We start from the raw sequence: 24,483 nt of genomic DNA on the forward strand, positions 1-24,483 counted from the left end.
CGAGAAAGTGGCTCAATGATGGAGTGGGACAGAGAGGATTTTGCTGCCATGGGAACGGGTGTTTCTGCGATGTTGTTCTGACAAGACCGTTAACAGTTCCGATAGAATGGAGCTCACTTCGAGTATTTGCACACTGTTAGAATGAGCGTTTTTGATAAGTAACAATAACAAGTACAATTTCTTCTTTGTGGACCGTTCTGCAATGCTGCTTTAATTCTGTGAGTTCCCATATACAAGGCGTGTAAAGGAAGAGTGGCCATCGACCGTGGTTGTGACGATCCCACAAACGAACCTCCATGTTTTACGTGTTGACTGGAGTTAATATTTGTGATATAACAGACTCACGTGCACGGAAATACAGAGTTTTATTCGAAAGTAAATTTTCTGGCTGATGTGTTACTACTTGTTCGTTTCTACAGATGTTCGATAACGAGATGACGGAATCAGCGAAAACAGTTCAGTCATTATAGGGCTCTGCCTAAAAGGATCTCAGAAACCCTTCTACTTGCAGATTATTCTTATCTCAAGAAAACGTAACACAGCATCTTAATAATAGTATATACGCTAATAAAAATGAAGAGGGAAAAAATACTGTTAAGTCATAGTACGTCTACATATTCATGTTTCACATCATTTTGGAACAAAATTCCAAACTATAAAATTGGAATATTGGCAACGATTGAAGCTATCGCGTCGAAAAATCTTTCAAGCATAACTCAAAAATGTTTTTAGTACTCTGAGAATACCGTTTAAAAATTAAATCTCGTGTAAATGTATAAAAATGTTCCTCAAAAGTATAGGAAAATTTATGCTAGAATTTTTTAAAAGAAGAAAAGAATTTCTGAAAGAAAAAAGTGCCTAGCTTAGTCTGCAATTTTATTTCCTCATCTTTCGTGCAGACACGACGGTCACTTACGAGAGCCAAAGTGAAATAGCGTCAGGTATGCAGTCTCATTAATTTATTTCACTACAGAAACTGTAACTGCATCATATTAATTACCAGTCTTTCGAAACAGTTTTGTGTTCGTCAATTTTGTGTTCCTCGATACGACACGCAAAACCATTTCTCGCAGGCGCGTGCCTTGCTCGAGATACGCGCAAGATGGCAGCGCTCTTTCCCAACTTTCCCACGTACATTCTCTGTATATGGATGCAAATATTAATGTTTAGTATGCTATGTACTTGTAATAACGGTACTGCGACTATCTTTTACACTTTTGAACTGAATAATCCATTTAAAATTAATCGTACTGTTGGAAACCTTTCTTTACATCACTCGCCATTCAGAGCAGCGCTGCAGATTTCAAACGTAATCACACTACTAACACAGATAGATTCCACTCAAAAGTATCGTGTGTTTCCTACACGGATTTCGTAGGTATATTATTGATTTGTTTTCGATACCTGCAATGGACTTAGCTTAAAGTTTTTAAGAGGTAAATGGCAGACCACTTTCTTTGTTTAGACAGGTGTCAGAACAGCAACGCCGCAACTTTTTTCGTAATAGGAAATGAATGGATAGGCAGCTTTATTTTTAGGTTTTGTACTACGCTTTATCGCATTGTTGCATCTCTCTTTTTATAAAACATGCTGCGACGGTGCAGCGAAATGACTTCGTGTTGCGCCAAAGTGAAACAACCCGGAAAACGTAAATCTGGATCTATGAAGCTCAGCAAATTTTCGATTCATAGCACTTTTAAATGTTTTGAAGGACAAAATTCTTCACATTTTCATATATTTAAAATTCATTCATTCTAAACCAAATTAATAATCTCACTCACTCATTCAACAGATCATTGGTGCTGGCGCTACAGATTCCTGTAGTAACTACTTTAAAATGGGCACAATAATTTCGACATGTATTTAATTCGCAGGTAATGACTCATATATACTGACACATAATATAACATAATATACAACGTAATATAATGTCTCATATGTTCTCGTAATGTTGATCTGTAGGTAAAAATTGCTCGAAATGTGTTACCTTGAACAGACTGACACGTAGCGAACTGCCATAGTATGGAGTTTTTGTAGCCCTTTTAATTGTATGGCCATACACCGCATTATTTCATGCCTTCAGTGGATTGTGTCTCGATGTTAATCACCATATGAAGCACCGCTGACTATTATGACAACGGCCATTACGGTACTTAACTGTCAAAAGTGACTTTTCTTTCCTCTGACGAATTTTTAATTGCAACTGTAGCACGAACTCAGTACCATGCAGTTAATAATGAGCAAATGTATGGAAACAGAGTAAATACTGAACCCTATATCTTAGCACAAAATGTAATCAAGTTTGTTATACCAGTGTCACGTGAATATTTCTGTTTCACGTTGGCCTCTGGTATAATCATTACGCTCGCACCAGATATTTGTACTCTATAAAGATAGCCAGTGACTGTAAAGTAAGCTTAAAAGCTGCTGCTGGAACTTACACATTGTCTTGACTATCATAAGCTAGCAACGAAGAATTTGAATTCCTTCACGGTTTCTAGATACTAACGATTTCATCACTACATACGAATATCAACTACTTTTCAGTTCTCTATGAATTCAGCATACAGTAAACTTATCGGTCATACCACAGTGCAGCAACATGAACATTCGATCAGTGACATGCAAATACTATGTTTTCATTAAAGTTCCCTTGGCAACAGGAAGTTAAAAATTTATTTCTATAATATTTTTCCGACTATTCTGTTAGGGTATTATTAAATGCAGACAAAAACCGCCGTCAACAGCATCTAGATTTTACCCTCTGCGACACATGATTCTGGTAGTTGGGTGTTACAAAGTAAATTAGGAATTCTTGGTTTTCTCTCGTTTATACCATTCATTTTTATGTGACGTAGGTATGGCAGACGCCTCAGTAGGTTGTTGGCATACACAGTTTTAATGTTGCTGCAACAGATTTACATATTCATTTTACCCTATCTTTGCGATAAACCCCTGTCTACTATTAACAGGTTCTCGACTTTTCTACCCGAATACCGTTGTCTTGGAGATGACAATTAGCGCTTTGAGATACGCTAAACGCCCGCCCTTCCCTTATTGTTCTACCTAAGATTTTATCGTTGACATATGCCGTATATTCATAGTCGTCCACGAAAAAGGCTACAGACATTTGATATATTTTATTTCGACAATATTATTTTGCACTTCCCCTTTCAAAGTTAAAAAAGCCCAGTATTAATTATTTACGAATAGTATCATTTACTGGCTTATAAAAGATACTATTTACTTATTCACTCAGGTGATTCCGCTGTATTGCTGCAGTACATTACTTTTCTGTGGCGAGTGTGGATGTACACATGGTAATACTCATATAAAGACATGCCTCGTGTTTTCTTGAAGAAGCATTAAATAATTTCAGCTGACTGTTATTGTCAATCTGTATGTAACAAGTTTCATTTCATACGCTAAGTCTCGAACAGGATCCACTTATTCCATTTTACTGATTATTAACCGAATTCTCTGATAAAAAATTTGCTCCTTCATCAATTTTAATTAATGTTCTACCGGTTAACACTGACTCAACAGGAAGTTGGGTGGTGATCTGTCAAATAAACTGTAGTGATAAATAAAAGAGTGAAACGTGCGTTCTTAACATAAAAGGAATATTATCACAAATCTATAAAATTATGCAATGCATCACTAATTACTCGTCACAGCATGACATTCCAAGAAAACACTTGCTACATATTTAGTTTCTAAAATGCCACTTGTCTGCCATATAGCTAAAACTTGCTTTAGTAATGAAATATAGAATAATAAATTTTTGCAAGGGAGTATCAGTAACCGAGACTATTTAGTGAAGCATTGCGCCGTAAGATTTGAATAGCATAATAACGTTTCTGTAAAAAGCTGATGAATTTTAACTTCTAATGTATCGGTATTAGAACAAACACTCATCTATGAGTAACAGTGTAATTCATTGTTACTAATCACTGTTCAACATTACCTTTCCAAGGAAATGTAACTGTTCATAAACAGAAATGTTATTTCTTGAGCAGTCCTTTACTACAGTGGTTTTGGCATATTACAGTGGGGTGGACCTGTTGCCCAGATTCTGTATATACATATTTTTTTTTACGGCTATACGCCTACTCTTTCCATCATGGCGAATTAAAAATTTGCGCATCTAACTTGAATTATTCGTGAATTATTTCTCGTTGATTATTTTGAAATCTTTTAAAATTCTGAAACACGCAGTATAACAGTAATTTTATTTATTAAGAGTTACATAGCTATATTTTGATTATTATTTTTAATTATAAGTATTTCTGAACTGTCACTAACATATTGTAGAATTTTTTTCTTCATAAATAACTTTTTATAACATCAAGCCTTATGGGTTCAATCTCATTTCCGCTTAAGAGATCTCAGCAAAAGATTAAACTATTGTCCTGTAAACATCTATGACTCGTTGTCAAATTACAAGTTTTGTATGTGCTGTTTCAGAATGTTACTACGAAACAGTCATGAGTGCAACACAGACTGGTCGAGGAGCAACGGTAGTACAAGGTGTGCAGTAACTTGACGCATCTGCTGCAGACGGCAGATGAGACATCCTTTTCCAGCTGCGAACAGTGGGAGAACTTTTGTGTTCCCTCCGTTATCCCTCATTTCAGGTATGATTTAATTTTCGTAATTGGTGTCTATTATTTCTATTAATTAACTTGCGCATCGTTTTTCGAGAGCTGTGTCAGCGTTGTAAATTGAAGCACAAATGTAGCTGCATGTTTAACTTTCTGTCCGCCTTCTGTACGAACATATCAAACGTGCCTCGTTAAGTCCTTGCAAAAGTCGCTTCTTACAATATGTTAATGTAACTGCCTAATTTCAATCATAGTACTCACAATTTTCTTACTTCATGGATTTTTCTTTGATCCTGTAACAAAACAAAACAAAAAGTCTTAGCACGCTTTAATATATATGATACAGCAGTGGTAATTTTTTAGAGTAATGTCAATCTTCACATTGTACATATATTAACTTGACATGTATTGTGTTATTTTACATGTATTTGGCATAAAATTGACTTCAGTATGCTTCGGACAAAAATTAACGTTCAGAACTATCTTACACCTTGTTTAATGCACGCTTTTACCCATTTAAGGCATTGTGTCATTTATTCACTAGTGAGAACAACTCTAGCCTTTTGAGATACATTATAAAACTGCTTTCATATATCTGTAACACCGACGATTTATTTTTTATTGCTTAATTCAGGATTTGTATTTCTTTTGTGCAATTGGTGTTAATGAATCCTCATATCTAGCCTGTCATAATTAAAAAAGTCCGATTCCATGAAATACACCACAAAATAGTAATACATACGACAAAACTGATATTGAGACTAAAACCGGCAATAAGACTACGAGAACTAAAAAAATAATAATAATAACATTACTAATAAAACTGTAAATAGGGTAAATTCAACTAAGAGCCCTGACAGGAGTATGGATGAAGAAACATAAGAAACGGAAGCGTATGTGTCATAGATACATGATAAACAAACAAAGAACTCTGGCGAAATCTCTTCTGAAATGAAGGACAAAGAGTTAAGAGAGAAAGAAGAACTGATAAACTGTAGGCAGAATAAATTAGCATCATTTCCATTGTTCGACATTTTGTCGTTATTGAGGCGCAATTACATCGATAATAGTAGACAATGCTGCAGTTTGATGTTAAGTACAATACAAGTCCAAGATGGAACATCTCAGTAAAGATGGGACAGTTCAAAGCGGTGGATGGAAACCGTTGCTCTTGCGTTAAAAGAATGTGAATCCGATTGCATTTGCCGGATATGTTATGACCCTCTTCTTGCTAAACTTGTAAAGCGTCGAATATTAACTGGTGAATGTCGCTCAAGTCTATTGAAACAAACGTATGCGACGGGAAGCCTGTATTGCAAAGAGATTTTTTTAAATTATCTCTCATCAACAGTACGCACCGATCACCAAGGGTTCTTTGGCAGTGGAAAATCTGAAGGAGTTTAAGTATGAATTGCTGGAATTCTAATTCTATTCATCAGACGTGCTATGGTCCGACATTAACGTATTCCCACACCTAAAGAAATTGTGGATGGGGAAAGTTCTGGAGTCCAGTGCATAGTAAAACACTTGATATGGTTATTTGTAAGAACTGCTCTTATGGCATGGAATCTATCCCCTCCAAAAAAATTGGAAAAAAACGCTTTCTTGTAAGATGGGAGAAAGCCGAAACACTTCTGCATATTTGAACTATAAAATAAGAGTTTGTCACTGTCGCGAAGATAATTTGTTATTTCATCCTCTGATAATACTGGATCATATTGAATTTATGAGGTAGTGAGAAAAATTATGGTTTTGTTGGCAGGTACGGCTAGTATACAAGACTGCTCTGATGGTTTTCTGAAGTTAGGATACGATGACAGGAAGTTCATACATCAGGGTTTGTGCCAGGGAGACTGCAGGCGGGGGATCTGAAGAAGTAGGCAGTGCGTGTTGTAGTCAGACTGCTAGTGTTCTCGCATACAACCCACGTGATCGAATGGGACAGTGGCATCGCTGTACGTTTAAGATCTGTAAGAACTAAGTGTCCCAAGTATGTGGTTCTCCATTGCACTCTAAGTGCCCTGTGACATGTACGATCTTGATTTAGCAGATAGTGTTCTCATTAATTTCGAAACATTTGTTCTAGAAAAAGAGTGGTATGGCATTAACGTATAGTAAGCCTGCATTTACATAGTAGGCCTATACAGGATGTACTACTTATTTTAACCAACCCGAATAACTTTGCCACTAGAAGGAAATGAAACAAAAAATGTATCAAGCAAAAATTGTTTATCTGCCAACGTGATTTTAACCGGCATGATTTATTTCTTGTCACTGTTCATTATGGAGCTATAAACAGCAGTACGTCTTATTTAAGTAGCTCTCTATATTTTTTATTCACTAAACATCTTCCTCTTATCAAGAACTGTTCCAAAACGTATGGCAGTGTACCATAACACAAAACTGACAATGACTTCCGCACAATGAAGGTACCCGGAGTTACATAACCCATCCACTTGCTGCATTTAACAGTAAAACAAATGGAAACACAGGTAAAACTTTCACTGTCTTCAGGTGTAAGTTTGAATTAGTAATTAAGGACTGTCTTTATTGTACGTATCATTTAAAATTGTACAGTACTACACTTCATGTATCCGTTTCGTAAACAAGTAAACATAGTTGCCATTGCTGTTCTGCTAACTTACATTCTCCATTGATGAGTAGCATTTCTAGATTCTCTTTGTTGACCTTAATTTGACTCATGTAAAACTTCAACTGAAGGTGCTTAAAAGAATGACTAATGTAGATTTTCTTTGTGTTTCCATTTGTTTACCGTCAGTTCTAGCAAGTGGGCGAGTTTCGTCACACTCAGTGCAAGCACTGTGCACTATTACGTTACTTTATTAATAGCGGCATATTCCCGCGAATTGTATACTGTGATACGATTTTCAACAGATTTTGAAGAGAGGAAGTGTATTACCGAATAAAAATATAGGATACTATTTAAATATCGGAACAAGTGCGAGAAGATCCACGCTCTAAGAGTTCCGTACAGACATTATTCTTTGCGTACACAATAAAAATAATTTCGTGTGGCTGGATTGCGTTTTGCAAGTCTTTCTATTGGACGCCACCTCGTCGACTTGCGTATCCCTAACCTACCCCAATTGTCCAACCTAGGGCAGAGGACCCGCAGTTTAATGTGGAATCCGGACTACATGTTGTTGCTGGCGACTCCTCACATCGTTAGAGGTCACAACGAAGACTGAAAAATCCATGGCCTGTCCGAAATTCGATGCCGTGACCTCTCGGTTTCCGGACGCGCCCTTTACCAATAGAACGCCAGGCCAGACGAGTATGTACGTAGTTAATCTAGAGGTTTTGATCAGTTAATTTGCGAATATCAAAATATGTGACTTATTGGCCGTATCTTTTGATTTCATTGACTTACTGATTGAAACGATTTACACCGCCAGGGGACCGTAGATCTTAGTGTTTGACATAGATTTCAACTTGATACCTCTACCCGTTACCAAGAAAAATGAGTCTTAACTAAAAGTAATCAGGTAGATTATATAATGGTAAGACAGAGATGTAGGAACCAGGTTTTAAATTGTAAGACATTTCCAGGGGCAGATGTGGACGGATGTGGACACTGGCAACAATCTACTGGTTATGAACTGTAGATTAAAACTGAAGAAACTGCAAAAAGGTGGGAATTTAAGGAGATGGGACCTGAATAAACTAACTAAACCAGAGGTTGTACAGAGTTTCAGGGAGAGCATACGGGAGCAATTGACAAGACAGGGGAAAAGAAATATCGTAGAAGAAGAATGGGTAGCTTTGAGGGATGAAGTACTGAAAGCGGCAGATGATCAAGTAGGTAAAAAGACGAGGGCTAATACAAATCCTTGGGTTTCGTTGAATTTAATTGACGAAAGGAGAAAATATAGAAATGCAGTAAATGAAGCAGGCAAAAAGGAATACAAACTTCTCAAAAACGAGATCGACAGGAAGTGCAAAATGGCTAAGCAGGGATGGCTAGACGACAAATGTAAAGGATATAGAGGCTTATCTCACTAGGGGTAAGATAGATACTGCCTACAGGAAAATTAAAGAGACCATTGGAGAAAAGAGAACCACTTGTATGAACATCAAGATCTCAGATGGAAACCCAGTTCTAAGCAAAGAAGGGAAAGCAGACAGGTGGAAGGAGTATATAGAGGGTCTATACAAGGGCGATGTACTTGAGGACAATATTATGGAAATGGAAGAGGATGTAGATGAAGATGAAATGGGAGATACGATACTGCGTGAAGAGTTTGACAGAGCACTAAAAGACCTGAGTCGAAACAAGGCCCCGGGAGTAGACAACATTCCATTAGAACTGCTGACAGCCTTGGGAGAACCAGTCCTGACAAAACTCTACCATCTGGTGAGCAAAATGTATGAGACAGGCGAAATACCCTCAGACTTCAAGAAGAATATAATAATTTCAATCCCAAAGAAAGCAGGCGTTGACAGATGTGAAAATTACCGAACTTTCAGTTTAATAAGTCACGGGTGCAAATTACTAACGCGAATTCTTTACAGTCGAATGGAAAAACTGGTAGAAGGCGACCTTGGGGAAGATCAGTTTGGATTCCGTAGGAATATGGGGACACGTGAGGCAATACTGACCCTACGACTTATTTTAGAAGCTAGATTAAGAAATGGCAAATATACGTTTCTAGCATTTGTAGACTTAGAAAAAGCATTTGACAATGTTGACTGGAATACTCTCTTTCAAATTCTGGAGGTGGCAGGAGTAAAATACAGGGAGCGAAAGGCTATTTACAATTTGTACAGAAACCAGATGGCAGTTATAAGAGTCGAAGAGCATGAAAGGGAAGCAGCGGTTGGGAAGGGAGTGCGGCAAGGTTGTAGCCTCTCCCCGATGTTATTCAATCTGTAAATTGAGCAAGCAGTAAAGGAAGCAAAAGAAAAATTCGGAGTAGGTATTAAAATCCATGGAGAAGAAATAAAAACTTTAAGGTTCGCTGATGACATTGTAATTCTGTCAGAGACAGCAAAGGACTTGGAGCTGAACTTGAGCAGTTGAACGGAATGGACAGTATCTTAAAATGAGGATATAAGATGAACATCAACAAAAGCAAAACGAGGATAATGGAATGTAGTCGAATTAAGTCGGGTGATGCTGAGGGAATTAGATTAGGAAATGAGATACTTAAAGCAGTAAAGGAGTTTTGCTATTTGGGGAGCAAAATAACTGATGATGGTCGAAGTAGAGAGGATATAAAATGTTGACTGTGAATGGCAAGGAAAGCGCTTCTGAAGAAGAGAAATTTGTTAACATCGGGTATAGATTTAAGTGTCAGGAAGCCGTTTCTGAAAGTATATGTATGGAGTGTAGCCATGTATGGAAGTACAACATGGACGATAAATAGCTTGGACAAGAAGCGAATATAAGTTTTTGAAATGTGGTGCTACAGAAGAATGCTGAAGATTAGATGGGTAGATCACATAACGAATGAGGAGGTACTGAATAGGATTAGGGAGAAGGGGAGTTTGTGGTAGAGCTTGACTAGAAGAAGGGATCGGTTGTTAGGACATGTTCTGAGGCATCAAGGGATCACAAATTTAGTTTCGGAGGGTAGCGTGGAGGATAAAAATCGTAGATGGAGACCAAGAGATGAATGCACTAAGCAAATTCGAAAGGATGTAGGTTGCAGTAGGTACTGGGAGATGAAGAGTCTTGCACAGGATAGAGTATCGTGGAGAGCTGCATCAAACCAGTCTCAGGACTGAAGACCACAACAACAAAACAGGAGAGGGAGACAGGTGGACAACAAACGGCAGCCGTTTTTTTCTCTTTTACTTGTATTGTGAAATCTAACTTCTTGCCAATTTATATGATTCTAATTCAACGGACAGTCTCGCATATATTTTTATCGATGAATTTTCGAGTCTCAAAATATGTGACAGAAATCGCTGCACAGGTGTATTTTGATTATAATGACTTACGAGTTTAAATTTTTATTCTACCAAGGAACTGTGGACCTTATCACCTGACATATACTTCAACTTGTGATCTATACCCGTTCTTCAGAAAATATCCGCCTTAGCTGAATGATTAACAGGTCTGAGCTCGGGTTTGATTCCTGGCCAGTTTGGAGATTTTCTCCGCTCGGACATTGTGTGTTGTGTAGTCCTGATCATCATTTCTTCTTCATCGAAATGCACGTCGTCCAATGTGACGTCAACAGAAAAGACTTGCAGCTCGGTGGCCGAACTTCCCGGGCATCAACCCCGTCCGATTTTTTCACTTTTCCTAAGAAAAAGTGGCCTTAACAGTCGGGCGAATAGACGGACCGACGGACAAGAAAGTGATCCTATAGAAGTTATGCTTTTACCGACTGAGGTATGGAACTCTAAAAAGACGTACTGTTGTTCATATCTTCGTAACGAACGAAACTACAAGTAAGGCAGTCATGCTGTTTGCTTCTTACGAAAGAAGTTGCTGTTAATGAGGGTTAGTTTTCAAACGACTGTAAAATGCACGACATTTCTGAAAGACGAGCTACAGAGTGACACTTCTTGAATTTCGATTCGAGCTGTTGACTTTGGGGAATATAATTAACTTCTAAAGTTACGATGGCGTATAAATCTTGCTGCCGCCGTCCCGAGTGGACCTTAATTGATGACCGACGAGCAAAACGCCGTAGTCGACTACCCTGTGTCGCGAGCCAGCTGACGACGGAAACTACTCTCTTCGGGGCAACTAGGAAGCTATGGAAGACCAGAGCGGACACAGATGCGGAGGCGGCGATACGGGCTTGCCACATAGCCTCTAGTTATTTCCTCCTTTTACTTTTTTTCTTAATTTGTTTCCGTTTCAGATCCATTAAGCCAGTTCAAAAATAGTTTAGAGACTTATTTCAGTGTTTAGGCCGGATGTCCACCTACAGATTATAAATCAAACAAAATCACACTATCTTTGTGGACCCACAAAATCACACGTTAACATCACGATTTAAGCTGCCATCAATGCCCAGTTGCCACTCGAAAGCACAATCTCCGCTCTGAGAGGCAGGCTGAAGATGCCTATTTAGTACAGTGACAATGTCAACCAATGTTGTGCTTCCGGCTGTTCAGACGAGCTATTGTTTTCATTTTGTTTACAATGTTTGGGCGATCGACTCAGTCTCCTTCTTCGGTTGCAGCTATTACTTCTGGCCGCGCGGGACTAGCCGAGTGGTCTATGGCGCTGCAGTCATGGACTGTGCGGTTGGTCCCGGCGGAGGTTCGAGTCTTCCCTAGGGCATGGGTGTGTGTGTTTGTCCTTAGGATAATTTAGGTTAAGTAGTGTGTAAGCTTAGGGACTGATGACCTTAGCAGCTAAGTCCCATAATATTTCACACACATTTGACTACTTCTGCTTACAATCAAACAAAAAAGAGACAAATGGAGAAAAGTAAGCAAATTGTTTATTACTTCGAAACTAATCACCATCACTGTTGACACAGGACGGTCAACGCCTTCATGGAAAAATGTTAACGGTTTCGTACGGAAACATCACTGTACTCAGACGAACATCTCTCCGTGTGAAGCAAGCATGTTGACAAGGTTGTTTCTACTAGCTTGCAGAAGTTTCACTGGGAAGCGCTTATATATTCTCCATAGAGTCCTGATGGCTTGCCATGCACACTTGGGTACAATCATAGTTCCGTAACCAACTACAAATAGTTTTCTTGAAAGTACTGACCGTCTTGTCTCACAGTGGAACAAATGATTGAACAGTTACACCGATTGGTTTAGAGATAATACGCAGTTTACTTAATTTTGTTTCATCTTCCTCTTCTTCATTTGACTGCCCCTTTTACGTCAGGGTCGTGGATTTATTATTTCTATTTTTGCCAGTTGTCTGACCGAGTCACGGACTTCGTCGATCCTGTTGTGTAGAATTGTTTACCGTTTGTCTATTGCTATGTGCAGAATGTCCATTTGAGAGTCGTGGTGTAAGTCAGCTATTCTCGGTTACCGACCTCGTTTGTTCTGGTCTACCTGCGTTTCAGGGCTATAATTTTACCCATTAGGCTCCAAACGGAAGTGCGATGTAGTATTTTAGGTGCTACCGTAGTGCTACGCCTTATATAGTATAATTTTGGTCACTACTCTTTTAATTTTTCGCTCAGGAAGGGTGCTTTCTTGCCATTGTGTATGGTTTCGTTCTAAGGTCTTCCACATGTTTGTCGAAGAACAATTAATGCTGGTCCAAAATTACCAGCCCCTTCCCCATTCCACGTACTGAACAGCGTGACTGCATGCTATGTTCCTATTTTGCAATTGTAATGTGTATCGTAGTGATGGTCGCACTTCGCTGAAGTAGACAGCTGTCATCTTCTCTGCATTCAACGCTACTTTCCGTTTTCAGCACCATTCGGTAGTCAAATCGTTGGTCTCGTGGATTCTGCCGATGGCGAAGAACGCCGTATCTGTTCTGAGGAAATGGTTGTTTCACGGAAATTCGGTGCGCACTCTGAAAAACAAAAGACCTTAAAAGGGAACAGTGGTAGTCGAAAGTCGTACTCATATACAAACAGCGGTGCGAGACCAACAACTGGATGTAATGACCTGCGAGCTCTCAATGCTTTGTCCATGTTCATTAAATTTCCCAACAGCTTCATTCGGTAGACTTCTTAATTGCACTGTCCAAAAAACAGTGTTTGCGCTGCGTCGTGTTTCTCGGGGCCGTACGCGGCCACAGCTGATTTGCTCAGTTCTTTTAGTCGGTTGTGTCGCTGATGTTCCTTGTAGAACCCCACGTGTGTTGTAATACCGTGTCCCATGTAAGGTATGCCACATTCGCGTGGAATGCAGTACACACGTGGCGCTTTCGCAGACCTAGATCACATGTATCATTGAAAACAAGACAGTTTATCTTTTAGATTGGATATTGTGTTTCCATGTGAGTCTATAGATATTACCGGTTACTGAGCCATCGTAAGCAATTCTTAGCTTCTCCTCTTCTGTTCCAGTCTTAACCTCAAGAAGACAATCGGATCGGTAGTCTTGATATTGTGCTTAAGACGGAAACTACTGATCGGCTGGGTATCATTAATCGGTCACGCCGAGAAAACCTGAGGGACCAGTGACAATCTTGTTGGTATACTTTAACTTACTACATTAGGTTAGGGTTTTCCCTCTTCTCACTCATATTTCGGTGTTGCTGGAGAGACAATGACAAAATGCTCTATTTCTTAGTTTCACACAAAGGAAACTAGTGATTCTGACACGCCCATACCGAAGGATGACTGAGTGACAGAACTAGACGAACGTAAAATACTGAAGTCTGAAATTTTCCAGGAAATTATTGTAAAAGATATTCAACGCTGTCGTCATAACCAAAGGAGCGATCCAAGACATACCAGCACTACTTTGAATAAGAGAACAGTAGATACAGAAAGACGAAGTGTTAAGCGCATGCAAAAAAAAAGTAAGATTAAGTTCTCGTGTCTACGGGTAAAGCATTGCTCTTATGTGTGGTAATACGTACAGTTGCACACCTGTAACTCCGATACACACTTGGTTTTCGAACTTGCCTTTGTTTAACTGGTACTAATCACCTAACTATTTCCTGAATGATTAAATGTTGAGGTTATGTCACATATTTGGAAGCGGTCTATTGCGAGGACTTCGGTACGCCTGTTCGCCTGTTTTGCAATATTCTTAGTGTCGCAGCGTGTAACAGTTCCGTTTCCCCTTCTACTTTATTTCTTTGTCTTTCATACTCGCTTCTGCCCTTTTCCACAGCGACGTCCACACTGCTGAGAATTTGCGGTAATTTTCTATTACTGATACAAAATACTATGAACCGGAAAAAATAGCGTCATGAATGTCAGCTCTCTAATAAATAACGATAAATAGAACGCCGCTTCACATACCAATGTAAATTCAATTTCTTTGCACATTTGTTTAAAATTTCAGATATTAAAAATTACTTAAATATTCCTAGGTTCCAATATGAGCAAATAATCGCTTGATTAGGTAGCTACATGATTCCTTGCAGTTAATTATTACCGATAAAAGTTTAACAACCGTTACCGCACATCCGAAATATGAATAATATTTAACGAACAATCCGCATCAATCTCTTGTAACTATTCGTTATTGACCTAATCGCTTCAGCTTTAAGTTAAATCATACTTAAGAGGAAAACAAAAAATGTAAGTATTCCATACAACAAGCAATAACACACAAATTTTCGGTTGCGTCGTACCATCAACAAATTACTTTCGTACTAAAATTTTTATTTATTTTTCCCCGAATATCACAGATCTCATCCACTGATGTTAAACTAATTCCTGGATGGTTTGTTTCTCAATCCGTAGCGGTTCTACTTTGCTTCGTTCTTATATTCAGCTACTAGAATTCAAGCACGTTTTTGTCTGGAAATACTAGCATCATAAATTTTCTGTAATATCAATGCATTTCGAGAACATAAATTAATGACCCTTTACAGAATAGAAAAATCCCATCTTGCACCATGAGAAAATTGCCGCGACGATCATAAAAGTGTCAATATTTACGAAGCGTGACGAGATATTTCACAACCAGAATAAAAAATGACAAGTAGCATCAAATTTTGTGGAAAATCTATTTCAAATAAACTATGGAAATCCTTATAGAAATTATTGGTGATAATGGCAAATGTGCTTCTGAAGCTTATATGATAGTATTGTAGGTTTTGTAGGGACATAATTTTTAACTTGAAACAAATTTCCTAAGAGCGATCTTGAGGACGTCAAGCCAACGGTTCAGTACGCCTACGGATCCAAGCGGACGGCATTTCACTTCATATGCATAAAAATAACTGTTACTGCGGAAACAGTGCAGTGAACTGTAAACTGTACTTCCTGAGTTCTTCCTTAACTTTGCAACACTATTGTTAATCTTTTACTGGTCTAGCAGTAGCAATATTTGATACGTTTCCGCGGAATAAAACAGCTAAGTACGTAGTTTCTGTTTCCGCGAGATTTTACTGCGTCAGGAAGGACGGAATATTTTATCGCTCTGAATCAGTGTCTGTTTGTATCTCTACATATGTACTTAGACAGCTACTGGCATGGGTGTGGTGACGGTGGTGGTGGTGGTTGTGGTGATTGGGAGTATATTGTGTATTAGAATAGTGTTGCCCCCATTCTGTTCTACTCGCGGATTGCACATGGCGAGAAGTATTTATTGTCTGCACCCTCTGTAAACATCTGACTTTCTCTAGTTTCATGCGTCATTACGCGCTAGTAAGTTGTAAAAAACAGTATGTTTCTTGTCTCGTATTAGAACATGAACTGTCTAAATTCTGGGAGTAAGTCCGTCCGTAATGCACAGTGGCATTCTTCTAGTCGTCCAGCGCTTCCCACTGTAGTTTGTCCATCATTTCCCCGACGGTCTCGCCCTGTGTAAACGAAGCCTGAGCGGGCATCTCTTCATCCAGTCCTTTCTGCCACCGCCACTAATCAAAGTTTGTGAGGGTTCGAGGCGGATGAACAATATTTGAGAATCGGTCAGCAGAGCGTTTCGTTACCATCACTGGTTCCTATTCCCTGTGTTCTGTTGCGCTGTTTTAGAAAATTTTATGAGCTGTACGTAGACGTCTTCGGTAGCATTATTCACAAGACGACAGTATTGATAAAAGACTATGTTAAGGAAGTCTCAAAGTACAATCTGCTATATGGCGTTGGCAGGCGTCATTGTTTGCAGAAGAAAGAAATATGTTAATGAGTTCTTTTGGAACATTGGCGAAGAATACCTGCTCTAGACATCACTAAAACGGGAATTCACTCGCTTTATTTTTGTGCAGAACATTCTTATGCTTGCACAAATGTGCCACAGAGTGTAATGGTGTAGTAATAAGCGCACTGGACTCGCATTTGAGGAGAATAGAGTTCCGATCAGGTGTCCATGATTTAAGCTCTCCTTGGTTCCCTTGATTCGATGAGTGTCGGTCTCTATCGTTACCACGTCGCATCTTGTGCTCCCTCTTAATAACCTAAATGCCAACAAGGCCTTGAATTCTTGTCCTCCTTGCTTCATAGACCCACCATTATGGTCACCTAAATCACTGCAAAAGCACATTATTTTATAATGTAACTTCATGCTCACCTTCCACACTTCTCTCTCTCTTTCTATACCTCTCTTCAGTTTACACATTCAGCTATATGTATGAAAACAGCGTTATTCATAAGGTTCTTAGATTCTGAGGTTGTAAGTATTCTGGTACTTGTGTATTTCTTGTGAAGTTACATAGTTTCATTAATGAAATAAAATGGAGCGAAAATATGTAACATGAAAATATTTACCATATAACACGAATTTCTTCCGTCTAAGAATTCCCCCCATACAACGTTTTATCTAATCTACTGAGAACATTTACCAAGCGTGAACTAGTAAGCGGTAGATCCTACCTGATACCAAAAATGGCGGAAGCGCAAGATCCAGATAACACAGATTCAGGAATGCGTTCTCTTCTCAGTTATTTTGTATCATTCAATACAGTCGACATATTAGAGACTCCTTAAAGCCAACCATCACTACACGCTGAAATTCTACAGCTCTCTGGTTGAGGCAGTCACCTACAGCGAAGACCAGCGCACCAAGTCGGTCCATTAAAACATTTACTTATTATAGTGGCTTCATTAATCTTAGCAACGCTTTTATTGGTTTTTCAATGTTACTGGTGCAATACTCTACTACATTGATGCTGGAACGTATTGTCAAAAATAATTAAGTATTTTTAGCCAATGTTTCGATAGTTGTTAAGGGTGAAACACTCGAATTTGACTTTTTAAATAAAATTACGGAGTCTCTGGGGTATAAACGAGTAAATAACAGTTAAAAGTCGTTTTATACAGGTACAAATGTACCGTGTAGCTATTTAAGAGAACAGCTAGAGTAATAAAACGTATGCATTAGAAAGATTAATTTATTATTCCAAAAATTAGATCTCTCCTTGTTTCGTATTATAGTCCTGTGTTTATTGCGAACAAATTTAAAATAAAAACTTAGATGTTACATTCTTTTACTGCTCTCCAGAGATGAGAATTTTTTTGCAAATTGCTTCTCTGCTAAAGATGTTTGATAGGTGGCTTGTTTTTCGTCAATGTTTTTCTAGTATATATGATGTCACAAAAGAGGAGACAAATTTTACGCTTTAACTAGAGGTCTTTCAAGACCAAAGACGCCGAACGGACCAATATCCATTTCATTTACACTTATTGTCAGAGGCACATAATAAGTTCTCGATATCAAAAGAACAGCCACCAAGGGCCATAAAATACAGAGCGGCCACGCTCCAGTAGACATTATACAAGCGTGAGATCAAATAAAAGCCCTTATGCCTCTGTGTGAGTCGATATTTTCTTATAGCCGCGTCGCGTTCAGGAAATTAAAAGGAATGTTGCAATAACATTGGTCGACCACAAAAGTACTCCAGGAAGGGAAATTGAATTTCTTTGGATCTAAACGAATTTCCTTTATGGCAGTTTTCTCTGAATTCTTTGTCGAATTATCAGAAGTATTTCCTTTGTCTTTTCGCAGTGAGAACTCTAAAACATCCCTTGGTATCGACGTGTGGTTGCAGATCGGCTCAGGTGACTTTCAGAGCCACATATGCATTTATTGACCACATTAAGAAATGACATTTCTTGTCTTTAATCGCTGTATTCTCAACAGTCAGTCAACGTAGAGTAGAACAAGTTTTCCAGTATCAAAATCATATCTTATTAGCGTGTTGTTATCGAAACACACGCCGAAGATTGAATAAAGCATTAATAAACAAATTCCGTACGTGGATAACAGTCTTTTTTTTCTTTATATCTGATGAGATTCAGTGGAAAACTAATTGCTATAGCAGTTCACACTACAGCTATTTTATTAAAATGAGTTCAGATTAAATTAAAAAGTACTTGAGCTTACCCTAGTTTTCAGATCCCGGAAATTGTATTCTGGTGTTATTTCCAAATCTTGCGAAAAAGATCTAAGCGCTGTGAAAGATACAGACGTTCACCAGACGCTGAAATTAACAACAGATAATGGCGTCGGTAGATATCGAGTTTTCTCGTTTTTACTTTATATCTGTAACAGCAGTTATCGCCGTTCATGATTCTCGTATGTCGACAATAATGATTTAAATCGCATGCCTGGTGTGAAGGCCAATGCTTTCTGCCCCTCGAAAAATAATTTAATTTACACATTTTACTAGAACTACGAAAACGGCTTTTCAGTATGTCTCTACAGCATTGTAAACGACGCACTGTTGTTACGGCTATACACAAAGTTAGTTACTGTCCACTACAATTTAAGTGCATATTTTATGACACGTTACAACAGCAATGCACTGTACGGCCGGTGCAACTGCGAGAGGTCTTGCCAGCATAAAATGCACTTGTATGTGTCGAAGCATCAGACATAGAATGCACTCTGTTTTTTGAGAGGAGGACAACCCATTCTTTCCCAAAATATAAGGACCTTTATTTTTGAAGGGAGCACTAAAAGTGTTAAGTAGCCTTTTTAGGGAGAAAAGTTGTGATGCTTTGGCAGACTTGTTCTGATCGGTAAACAAAGACTGTCTAAAGTTTGACATTCCTGCTTCATTTGGTACAAATTTATTTTGTATCGCCTCTGTAATTTTTTTCTTTTAAAATGATTATTATTGACTTTTTCAAGTGTTATTGTTTTCATTGTGAATGTAGACTCTGTTTGACATTTATTAATCCATGGATGCTGAGAATCTCGCTGTCATGCTCCTTCATACAAACAACTCCCGCTTGGTGTGGTTTCGCGCTAAGTTTGAAATTAGCCGTATGATTGTCGTCAAAGTCTGAAACTAGAAATGGCAGTTAACATCGTGTTAACATAAACGAAAAATCACGAGTAGGAGTCTAATTTAGATATTTCTTCACACTACGTTTTTCATATTGTTGTGGTGCTGAGAAAGCTACAGAACGTTCAAAAACAATCTGGCGAATCGTCAGAAAAGCATTTCGTTGTGTGATAGGATTGGATTCTCACAGGAACCATGACCTCACTGTTATGACAGCACATTAATAAATTGTTGCTTATTCAGATTCTTGTGACGTCCATAGTCTGCTAATGTACTGGTGGCGTTAATGTCACTTGCCAGTTACATAACGCATGTAAATGCTCTTTTCTTGGTAAAAAAAACAAAAAACGCATTTCATGACTGCAATGGAGGAACACCTTCCGGACTAACTCACTTCCACACGGCCCTCTGTTCTCCCACAATGCATTTCGTAATTCGAACGCAAGCAGCAGTTAAATGTCTTCCACGTAAGTGTGATGTATTTGACAATTTCTCTTATGGTTTCCTTCTTCGCTCACCTAGTAAGAAGTACGTGTCAGATATTTATTCCCTGCTGTACTTCCCTGCAGTTTGTAATATCCTCTTCCTGTCAGGTCCATATCTACGACGAGTTACTCTTTGCAAACTCTTCCATTATTTTTACACGTATTTCTTACCTTTCCATAATAGTGGATAGCTTCAAAAAATCCACATATATATTTTTAGGCATATTACAAAGCACTGTAAAGAATTACTTACACCCACTGAGGGACATATTTCGTAGCTTTCTTTCGCGAAAGAATTTTTATTCTTCCATCCAAGAACACCGTACTTTTATGTGAATAGCGCAATTCAACCCATGACGGAAAAACTACAGTACGTGGGTTGTCATTTAGTTGAAATAATAACAATTTATGTCATCCCTTAAGGTAATTCTAAAGTCTTCGTAGATTTTAAATAAATTGAAAACTGGCATTACATATCGGGTAAATGCTATGAATAAAAGTAAAAGAGCACTGATCGCTGACAATATTTCTTTAAATAATGAAAACAGTTAATGATTTCGTTGTTGCCTTCCGCTGTTGATAAAGACGATGTACAATAAAAACCTGTGTATGTTTAAATGTTGTGAAGTATAATGTTCTTAAACACAAGTCAGGAATAAATATTTACTAATACATTAATACACTGTTGAAAGCAATTTTTCTTTATTCGTGCGTTGTGAAGAAAGCTCAGGATAGGGCCGCTTTACACGTAACATAACGTACTTATTAGATACTGAAGTCACTGACCCGTACTTTTGTAGGCCTCTTAACATCAAAACCATCCACGCACGCCGTTAGTAGTAAAAAATATTAGGAATTTACTAAATTGCTCCGTAGCGATGTTTCTTTAGGACACTGTCTAAACGCATGCCTCTTTTCAAGGACAGCGTTCAATATGCGTTGCTTATTAATTATCTGACCTTTTCCAGCAGAGCAAAGTGAAGTACCTTGATTATGGTGTACTTAGGAACACATGTCTTTTGGTCGGCGTTTCAGTCTAGCGAGTGATATTAGGATCACCGGAATGCGCACGAGAAACCGCCATAAACAGTTTCCAGTATTTTCTGCTGTTTTTGTTGTTGCGAGATATGAGGCTGCGTTTCGTGCAGCGTTTATGAACACCACTTTTTCATAATTAAATACTGTGTAAGGTGACAGAGTTATTTGAAGGATATTGTCACTTCCTCAGCTATAGGGTTTTAAGGAGATTAAAACGCGGTATATTTTTAAAAATGGTTGCATAACGTGTGGACCGTAAAGCCATATTGTGTCACTTGTGAGCCATCTGGTGCCCTCAAACAGAGCAACGTCTTCTGCTATGGTACACGTGGTATTTTCAGATGAACTGAATTTCTTGAATTCCGTAACAATTTTCCCTATCTTGAAAACTGAAATTTGTGTTTGTTGCCAACAGCTTCTATTTCAAAAGGTTTTATGGCGTACCTGGTTTCTGATGGCAGTTATTCTTAATTTCATCCCACTTACTGATTATTGGAGTGAAGTAAATTAATAATGTAATACATAGACTATTAAATACAGTACTGACAAGATTTTCTCCATTGCAACACATATAATTTTAACAGTATTTCTTCCTAGGTACCATGGAACAGTTTTCTTCATTTGCAAAAACCTTACTTCTCATCAGTAATGTTTGTAATTTTAAAAGTGCAGGCTATCATTTCAAAACGGAATAAGAAAATATATTCAATTTTTATTAGAAGGGTGAAAGTATGAAAAGTATTCTACTTACGTTATCTGTCTCTCTCGTCACACAGTGGAAGAATGCACGTTCACCATTTTGCTTTAAAAATTCAGTGCTGGTTTTATGAGTCTTAGCCAGTAGTCTTGAACACAGTTTACTGCCTGCGGTTTCATTTCCTGCTGCGACGGGGCATCATCAGATGATACGGAGATCTGTTATTAATATTTACCGATTTATTTCTGTTTTTTTAGTTATTTATTTAGTTTTTAAAAATTTGTTCATAACCAACAATAACAGTTCATAAATAATCACGTAAGACTATTTTGTTGTTATATGTTGGAAGATAGTTCACCCATCAAATTAGATTATTCTAACAAAAAATATGCTTGCACGGTCGGCAATTTTAAATATATGTTTTTAATCATCTATGGATTATGAGAAATACCACTATATTTCTTAATTTATTTCTCTCTTCACAATAAAGTTAGTACAAAGGTTAGCAGGATGTTTTCATGTAGCTGGCATTTGCTTTTAAAGATGTTACCAAAAAAAAAACATTTCATTTATTCTACTGGAGGATACTTGTGTCTCTACCGTGAAAGGACTAGTACAGTCATACGACATTATCAGCCCTCATGCTTTTAAACTATTTACAGTCGACGTCAGCAACTACATTAACACTATGAAGTGTAGCAAAACAAAAGCAAAAAAAGGTTAATTCGGAAAATTCTTGATTCAGAGGAAAACCAATAATTTTCTGGAAGGGAGACGTATGCACAAAGCAACAAGCGAATTAGAAATATAATTACACAATGGTTTTAAATAAGAGCTGGTTATGTCAGAACTAAACAACAATGGCTTCCTACGTTGTTCGTTTCATTGACTCGATTGCTTGATTTCAGGAGTTTCTTCCGATGAATAGTCAGTAAGCAATGCAACTTAATTTTGCATTTATGCTGCATCTGATAGTAAAAAGTATAGGACCGTGGAAGAGCCGTCGATAACATGAAAAGTGGAACACATTTTTTCCGCTGCCCGGGACCACCCAGCATACTGCGTTAAAGTGTAGTTTCCAAAAGATAATACCTCACACGTCACAAGAATCCTCAGTGCGCACACCTAGAAAATTAGCTAGAAAATTATTTATCAAAATACTGAATAATAAACATATAGAAGTAAATGCAACGACTAGACGGGTGAAGTCACATCTTGAAATCGATGTATTTTCTGTTTGGATGGTCAACGAACGCCATACAAAACAGTATAAAAGTAAAGCCTTCCGTAATAAGGACGCTGTGACGAAATTAAAAAGAAATGGGAATAAATTTTCACTTACAAATTAATAAAGTGTAATAAAATTCACTCTGAAATGAACGAAATAATTTCTAGGCTACTTTAACCAAGGATCGTCATAGTGATCATTTGAGAGCACTTAATGTCTGAAGAAGTAAGCAGTTGACATGATATGCTCTTACAGTACTGACATTATATGTTTAGTACGTTGACTGACTTGTGGAAGACATAGAGTAAAGTGTATGATTTCATATCCACCCAGTCAACTTCCTGAGCAGAACTGACACGATCACATTTGAATATACTATAGCTCTGCCAATAGTGACTCGGTGAAATGATCCGTAAGTCGAAGAAATCCGTATGATCTACAACGTATATAGTTCTCCGGATATATGACCTACCGCAACAAAAAAAGTAAGTCGTTGCTGCTGTGACATTTTGCTTCATCGATTGGGCATTCATGTAACTGAATACGAAATCCGCTGGTTTTTTATGGAAATGACATAAGCAGAAAATGAGTCAGGGTATCCAAAGCAAAAGTATAGGTCAGACATATATATATATAGGTGAAAAGTCAAAATACCAGAACATTTCATACATAGGCGAGATCTTAGACTATAGAACTCAATCGAATACTTATCTGTTCTTTTAATACTTACTGAGGCAACGCTTTACGCTATCACAACGACCTTCATTTCCGTGAATCGCTTTACTTTCCGGATGGACATGTTTAACAATAATAACAACGCGATGACGGTTTCTTTCGCAGACTGCAGTGCGGTGGATAACTGATGATGACATTTGGTTACAAGAAAGAAAGAGACATGAACATGCACTCCTGTTTCAGGATAATTATGTAATACCTTATATTTGTACTAAATAAATATGAATATCTAACGGAATACTGAAGTATATGGGAGGTTAGATATGCAGAGATTAGTAAACTGAAGTGAAAGCGAAGAACGATTTTTGATCAGATAAAAAAAGACTAAAAGGAGTAATGAAAGAAATACAAATGTGCCGCTATAAAATAGCTGACGGTAAACTGAAGCATATATTGCACCTAGGCCACTGCACTCACGTTTTTCTGGCTATTCTATTATTGTGTATGGCGCAGCTCCATGGTTCTCAGCAGGTATTTCGAAACATTTCTTTTTCTCATTCTACATTGAAGTCCCTATCTAGACACAAGAAATTATTTGTCTCCATTGTCCATTCTACTTTTTTTTATAAGATGTAAGAAAAAATCCTACATGATATGGAAATTCCGTATGCTTTAAGATTAGAATGCTATTGGACGTAAGAGAATGAGGCAATTTATTGGACAATGCCCCTTACAGAAAAGCAATAATAAAAAAATTCGCTTTGATTAGTTTTTTAATAATTCTTTTTGGATAAGCGAATACTACTTTTAAAAATCAGGAATAGGTACAAATGACTCAGTAAAGTTTTCATTTCAATTACATAACCTACAAATATATACAGAATATTCAAAGAAAGGAAAGAGTATGTTAGAAAGGCAAGGATAAAACGTTCGAA

The 24,483-nt window shown here is 37.8% G+C and overlaps 1 long non-coding RNA gene across 1 annotated transcript in view; it reads left to right on the forward strand.

Moving 5' to 3' along the window:
* Nucleotides 1-24,483, forward strand: part of LOC126349173 (uncharacterized) — a 143,220-nt gene that overhangs the window by 108,455 nt on the left and 10,282 nt on the right. The window contains exon 7 of the long non-coding RNA XR_007565181.1: nucleotides 4,468-4,637. This is a non-coding gene — a long non-coding RNA (uncharacterized LOC126349173). The remainder of the gene's footprint in view (nucleotides 1-4,467; nucleotides 4,638-24,483) is intronic.

The sequence above is a fragment of the Schistocerca gregaria genome, chromosome 1 (assembly GCF_023897955.1).
Source record: "Schistocerca gregaria isolate iqSchGreg1 chromosome 1, iqSchGreg1.2, whole genome shotgun sequence".
Lineage (NCBI taxonomy): Eukaryota > Metazoa > Arthropoda > Insecta > Orthoptera > Acrididae > Schistocerca > Schistocerca gregaria.